The 7,936-nt window shown below is 32.3% G+C and overlaps 1 pseudogene; it reads right to left on the bottom strand.

The window, feature by feature from the left end:
* The window catches only part of LOC120161772, a 35,159-nt pseudogene that overhangs the window by 14,148 nt on the left and 13,075 nt on the right, over positions 1–7,936 (bottom strand).

The raw sequence follows: 7,936 nt of genomic DNA, 5'->3' as shown, positions 1-7,936 counted from the left end.
GCAAAACGTTATGAGTGGGGCTAGTAATGTGTATTTATGATGGAACCTTGCAGGGATTTTCCTTTACTGGGGTTCTTCCCATAAATTGGAGACTATTTTGATAGAACTCGTGTTTGGGGATGTAGTTGGTTAGTATATAGGGTGTTAAAGTGCAGAAGATATCCTTCGTTCCCACTTATATTTTTGTTTAAAGGACGTGGGATGGATCATGTCTCGGTCTCTGTGGGAAAAGCCGCTGTGCAATGTAGCAGATATTGAATAAAGAATAAAATATAAGCAGTTCGTGGGAAGGGGTGTGATATTGTTGCCTTGTCAGTTCAATTGAAATGGTAAACTTAGGTTTAATTTTGATCTTTTTCATTTTTATGGAAGAGAGACTCTTTCTTGGCCTTGCACTCTGGCATTGGTTTAGTGTTGGTATAAATTCGTAAGCGTTGATGAATGATATGACTCGGTAACAGGGATGATCTAGCCTTTTATTATGCTTTAGCTTCACTCTTTGATTGCATTAACAAGTCTCAGATGCTCAGTCGAAGTATGAGTAAGTGAACAGGGTTGAGTGAAATGGTATTTCTTTTGCAACATACTTGAATATGGATATCTCACCACTGGAAATAAATATTACATGCTGATTTTTCTATATACAAAGTAACTTGCTGAGCGTTTAACTGAGGTGGTGAGAATCATGTGGTACTGTCATTCCCTTGCAGTTCTGTGGTCAGAGGCTTGGTTTTGATTCACGATATGATATACAGCTTTCCTTCATAGCTTATCTGCCAGCTGAGGACATTATTGTAACAGCCCTGATGGAAAAAATTAAACCCATTCATTATCATAACTAGGAGAAAACTATGATTCCATGTAACAGACTTGTTTAGGAGAAAGTGTTTTGGTATTAAAGGGAAATTTTCATACCAAAGCTGTCTTCCCAGGTTTGATTGCAGGTTCAACAATGTCTCGTCCATACCTGTTCAAAAGAAATTGCCTAGTCTTGAATTTTCTCAGTTCAAACTTGATAAACAAAAAAGAAAAACAAATCCTTGGCCACATTTAGGAGAAAGAAAATGGAATTTACTTGAACGAAAAAGAAAAATGTTGAATATAATACACAAAAGGAATAATGAGTCATGCCGTTGCACTATTTTTCTTTTGCGACCCACCATTTCTAGCCGATTAAAGCATTTTCTTTCCATTCTGTTTAAATTATATATTGTGTAATGAACTGTTTAATCAAACCAAAATACTTTATAAGATATCATTTAAAGTGGGGAAAAAAGACGGTAGATTTACCTAGCTAGATGCCATGTAACTCCAGCAGCAGATGAATACTCGGTAGAGATATCATCAATATCACAAATTCTCTAGGTACGAGTATAAAAATATTTGTTTATTCAAGTAGATTTAATTTCTTTTAAAATGAATAGTATTTCATAAATTAGAAGAAGAGAAAAAGACAGAAATGTCGAGGCATTCTAGTTATCTTTGTTACGTTTGGTGAGTGATGAGAAACATAGTTAATGAAAGGCGTTGTGAGGATGTTAAAGGTTTAAATATTGCAGAGGGGGGGAATCTGTGCAGGAAATCACGTTGTTTCATTCATTGATGTCCCAATTCCAGGCTTTGCAGGCACACTGCCTCCTACTATTATTATTTCATTGCTTGTTTGTTTCCTGCTAATATTCCTTTATTTGTCTGCAATGGGTTGTTTGAACTGCGTTTCTTTTTAATTTCAATATTATAAAAGAATTGTCAAAGAAAATCATGTTCTCAATCATTTTTTATTTTCTTTGGATAAGTGAATTCATTAATATCTAAGGAATCCAGCCAAGTTGTTCACACAAGCAATGAGCACCCTCAAAAAGGCAGGCCTCATTCAGGGAACAATCCCCCAAGCTGTACACAGAAAGACATTCATACTATCACTCATGTCTATACACCTGTCAGCTACCTTTTATGATGAGCTCTTTAACAACCTCCAAAACCACCTCGCTACTGCTAGTTTGATTTTAAAAAAATCCTTCTATTTTGTTTTCTCTTAATGAAGTAAACTAAAGCATTCTAAGCAAGTTTAATTCTCGATTCCACTCAATCACAGCTCTCTGCAGGCCGCAAATGACAAGGACTTCCCCCCAAATCAACCGCGAAAAAGAGCATTAAAGAAAATATAGTCTCTAATTTCTTCAGCAACCCGCAGATCACACATAAGTTCAGTCTCAATCATCGAACAAACCAGCCTGTGTCTCGTACCGAGTCTTTCCAAAATGACCATCCAAACAATGATAGCATGTTTAGGCACGTAAAGTGAGAACCATATCAGCTTATGCCACGGGACCCTATCTCTCTTCAGCCTTATCTCCGACCGCACCATACGAGCATTAAGCCTGTACAGGTCAGCAACAACAATAATAGGGTGAGCCTCCCCACGCAAAGCCAACAACTTCCTCATATCCTATCTCATAGACCCTTTAGGATCCATACTCCAAAAATCACGTCCCTTAACAACATGAGCATGGACCCAGACAGCTCAAAGGGAACCTTTATTCGCCAAGATCTGCTTCATCAACACCAAGTGGCAAGCTTTGTTCCAACAACTTAACTCCTTTAAGCCAAGGCCTCCCTCAGACAGGATCTTGACGGTAGAAAAAATAAATTGAAAGAAGAAGCTAACGTAGGGGTTTGAACCTAAGTCTTGTCATTTTTTTAATTTTACAAAAAAATTATCTCCTACGAAAATGAATTACTTGAATTCATTGATTAACTTCACTATTAAAAATCTTTAGAAGATTCAAATTTAAAAAATTATATATACAGTATACATATGTGTTATCAACTAAAGATGAAATATTTTTTTCATATAATCTATTTTGTCACGTTTGTGTAAATATATAATTTTAAAATAATTTTATAATAAAAAAATATTGACTTAATTAACAATATAAATAAATATTATGCTAGTCTCGTTAAATTATTATAAATTACGAAACAACACATATAGCATATATGGTTGGAACTTAAGTAAACAAAATTGTTGAATCATGGAAAATGATAAAATTTGGATTCATGAGTCGAGAAGATGAGCCAACTAAGTCTACACCATATAACACTCAAGTCATTGAAATATTAAATCCAAACCCACCATACGTAAAATATAATTTAAGATTATTTTACGATAAAATTATACGAATTATCTAAAGATAAAGAATGCACACAAAATACATGTCTAAAACATATGTATGCATAAGTACGTACCGAATAATGATGACAATTCAAGTGTATAAATTTTATCTTTAATCATTTAATGAGTGTCTAAAAAATTATATTTAAATATTTGATAAAATTAATAATTAGACAATATTAAGTTTAAAAATCTCACTTGATTTTAAATTCTCAAATATAAATTTTGAATTTATTCGTACTAATATCTTAAATAATAAAAATTATAAAAAAATTATCGATTGTTTTCTTATAAATAATGCTAATTTCAAAATTAATTTTTAAATAAATGATATTTCATTGAAATGAAACTGCTTTTGGGGAGGGGGGAATATCAAATATAATGAATGGAATCAAGCTGAATTCCAATACAAAGAGTATGAAATAGGGAAGCTGTGATTTGTGAGAAGTGTGTTGGACTTGGTGATTTTAATCAAGACCCTAAATAAAACGAGATAAATCATAAATTATTTTAGTTTAATTTGGTCAAGTTTTGGTGAATATTTGTTAATAGATTAGACTCGAGCTTGAATTCGACTCAAGTTATTAACGAGCAAAAACGAGTTACTTGATACTCAACTTGAAAAGGTCGCGAGCAACTCGAAAAAATACTATACTTGAAAAGCTTGCAAGCAACTTAGAAAAAATAATATATTGATTTTAATTTTTTTAAATTAAATTATTATCAATATTAATATTTATATGTTGTTTTTTAAAATGTAATATAAGTTTTCATGTAGTTAGGATTTAGGGTTTAAGTTCGAGTTCGAGTTTAAACTGAGTTCGACTTCGACATTCAATCGAACTAAGTATGAAAAATTTTCGAGTTCAACTCTTTTTGGAGCTCAAATCAAGCTTCAATTTTTCGATTTCGAAATCGAGTCGAGCTTCAATTTTTAATTTTGAGTTTGAATCAAACTTGACAATTTTAAGATCACGTGCTTTCAAATTGAGTCAACTTAGTTTTAAACTATTGAGTTAAGTTTAATTTAATAATACCGACTTGACTTGTTTATGACCTAATTCTAATATAGAAGCATGTTGTGTAACACCCCCAACCCGTATCCGACCCGGATACGAGTCCGAAGTGTCACATTGACTTTTCAAACCTTGACTCTTAAGAAAAATCCCGGGAAATTTAAAACTTTATTTAAAACAAAATACAGACTTTATCAGAGTGCTCGTACTTAATGACTTATTACATGCCAACACTTTATACATAACCAAAAACATACTTTATCAAATATTTCTGATCTGATCTTTTGGTAAGGAAAACTGACCTGTCTTGCTCCGCATCACTCCTTACTCTTCTCGAAACCTACGTGTGAAACAATCACACGCTAAGTCGAAGACTTAGTGAGGCATAACAACTTATAATGCACTTTAAAACCTATATTGATACATGCATGTTTTGTTCTATCATGTTACAGCAAGTTCATGCATTTTTCATATCGTATAAAATCATATCAGCTTAATTGCAGTAAATACATGCATACACATAATTCATCATTAACGGTTTATCATATAATCACATACTATTTCAATCAAACACTATACACACACAACATCATATCATTTCCATAGCATTTATCATACCACTAACTTATATTTGTTCATATCTCTGGATTAGCCCATGTACATATGTGAGAACTATCGATATGTGAGTCTATAGAGGTTGTGCACTATGCTGTCACCACAGCTCGTATAAATGCACCGAAGTGCCCGTAGAATTGCACCGTAGTGCCCGTAGAATTGCACCGTAGTGCCCGTAGAATGATGTCCATAAGGACCACGTAGAATTCCTTAAGAATCATATACATATACTATGGATCAAGTATGTGTCTTTCAAGACTTCACACAGGTTCCAAAGGATATACATATGTCCTAAAGAACCGAATAAACCCTCGACTCTTGGCATGCCAACTATACCCCTAGCTCTCATGACACATAACATGGGCGTTATCATTTATTTCATTTCAAATATACACATAAACTTGTAATTCACTTTCACATATCACGTATCACATAGCTTCTTTTCATATGATCACATAGTCACGTAGTTCACTTACCCGTAGATCATTTCCATATAATTCACATGTCACATATGTCATGTTTTCATATAATTTCTATCATTTCTCACCCAATCACCTTTATTCATATAAACATACTTATCATATCTTGTTCACATAAGATCATATACTTCATATAATATATTGAAACACCTAGAACACTTTCCCGTAGCTTATAGTCATAAGTTTTGTCTCGTAACATATACTTGTTTTCACATATATATATTTCCTATCAATTCTTATACCATCACATAATTCCTTTAACATACATAACATATCATGTAACATTATAATAGAAATACTTATAAGTCATATCACTTAAAGCACATATATTTATAGTCACATTGCTTATATCTTAATCGTATGCCTTCTCTTAAACATATATTCACATGTTCAGGTAATTCACCATTTCATCACATAATTGGGTATTCATATAACTCATTTCATTTCATTTCATATCTATCTATATATATATCCTCAAGATTATCCTAATATAAATCATATAGCACTCTTATATTTCGTATTCATCTAGGGCAGACTTATAAACATATTTCACTTCTATTATTTCTATATATAATCTAATCTGTTACTTAATTCAATTTCATATAGCTCTTATAATCTTCTCCTATAACTTCACAAATTTCCATCATTCAACCCATGTGTTATAGTTTTATTTAAACCTATGAATCTTTCCCATCTAGCTTATCTTATACGTTCATCTTATCATTTATGTTCAAATCCCCTAGTTGGTGTACTATTTTCACTTCCTCCTATAGATCAATATTATCCATTTTATTTCACTTATCATATAAAAATATAATTATATTTTACTATGATCACATAGTTTATATCTCATACTTTGCTTTCTCATATTCACCTATATCATGTCATATGGCTCATATCTTTCTCATGCAGTCACATAGTTCAGTTTCACATATGTATATATATATACATTATATAGCACATACTTCTCATAACATTACATTCAAAAGCATGTCAACACATATATTCATGCATACATACAATTCATGTCATTCATATACGTATAATCATATATTCATGCATTCTAACATAGGAAATAGACTTGTCACAAGTCTTGTTTCCATTTAGCACCATAAACTAACTAATATGCACTCACCTGGCCTCACTAGCCAATTCCAATCTCTTATCTTTCCCTTGATCGATCTTACTTGCCAAACGTTCCGGAATTGCTTTATGCGTAGAATCTACATAAACGTACATTTCGAGACCATCATTAGATACCTACACCTTGTAATTGGATACTAGCAACTTAAACTAACTAATTAAACCCATATTCTCAATTTTCCTTTAGGGGGAATCGGTTCCCCCCCCATGGGGGTATCGGTTCCCCAATGACATACTGGAAATTCTTGTTCGTTTGAAGGGGTATCGGTTCCCCTTGAATGGGTACCGATTCCCCTTGCCCAGAAATCATATTTTGAGCTCGAAAATCCTTCATTTTCAGTTCAACACATCATACTTCATTCCCTTTAATATTCTTAACTTTCATACACATACTTAAACTCATTTCTACTCCATAATCACTTCTTTAAACTCAAAATTCTATCTTCCATATAAGATTCAAAAATCATACCAAATTTTCAATGTGTTCTAATTCCAATTCTAACACTTCCTACTTCTTAATTAGATTGATGACAAGTCAAATTCATCCATAAAACCTCAACAACCATACCATATCAAAATTTCATCTTAAAACTCATATTGAAATTTCCTTCATAATTCCTTTATCTTATTGTTTAAATCCCATACAAGCTTTCCTTAAGCTTATTTAATACCCAAAGAATCAAAACTAAGCTTAAAACTTAAGAATTATCCAACTGAAATTAACTTACCTTTTGCAGCTAGCCCCACGTGAAGAAGAGAAAGAAAGAAGAAGAAAGCTTCCAGATAGCTCTCTTCCCACGTTTTTCACTCTTATAAAAGGGGGAAGAATATCTTTTAAAGGAAAAGACCATAATACCCTTAATCTCCTTCAATAATTACCAAATAACCTTCCCTATATAAATTCAAATAATTATTGAATTATTTCATTCTTCTACTTTAGTCACCAAATTCTAAAACTTTACGATTTGATCACTAACCCGGTATTGAGGATGTTACAAATCTCCTCTCCTTATAAGAAAATTCGTCCTCGAATTTTCACTGCACATCTTAATAGGAACATATCTTCTAATGTTCTTATGTTGCTTCCCTGACTTAATCTTTCTTTCTCTTAGTTCTTCAACTACCTTTTTCCTTTATACATCCTTATCATGTTACTTATCATATAACCAATAGCATCAGTTCTTATCACTCAAAATCCTTAATCAATCAAATTCTTTATCAACCTTTAATTACCTTATAACCATACCAAACTTGTATTTCGTCATCCTTTGACCAAAACATAACTTTAAATCTTTTTCAATGTGTCTATATCAAAAATTGTCCTCTGTACTTCCATAGTCATCGTATCTGATCCTTTAAATCAATCCCTTCCATTTCTTTACTCCTTATTCCTTATACATAAATCATATATTTCCTTTCATATTCATATACTCTTGTCTTATCACTTATACTCATCTTTATGTACCAATCTTCATTGCATCCTCATTACTTTAATAACCCTTTTCTTA

Source organism: Hibiscus syriacus, unplaced genomic scaffold (assembly GCF_006381635.1).
Source record: "Hibiscus syriacus cultivar Baekdansim isolate YM2019G1 unplaced genomic scaffold, ASM638163v2 tig00111402_pilon, whole genome shotgun sequence".
Lineage (NCBI taxonomy): Eukaryota > Viridiplantae > Streptophyta > Magnoliopsida > Malvales > Malvaceae > Hibiscus > Hibiscus syriacus.
Note: the sequence above shows the minus strand (reverse complement) of the source record. Positions and strands in the feature narration are given on the sequence as shown.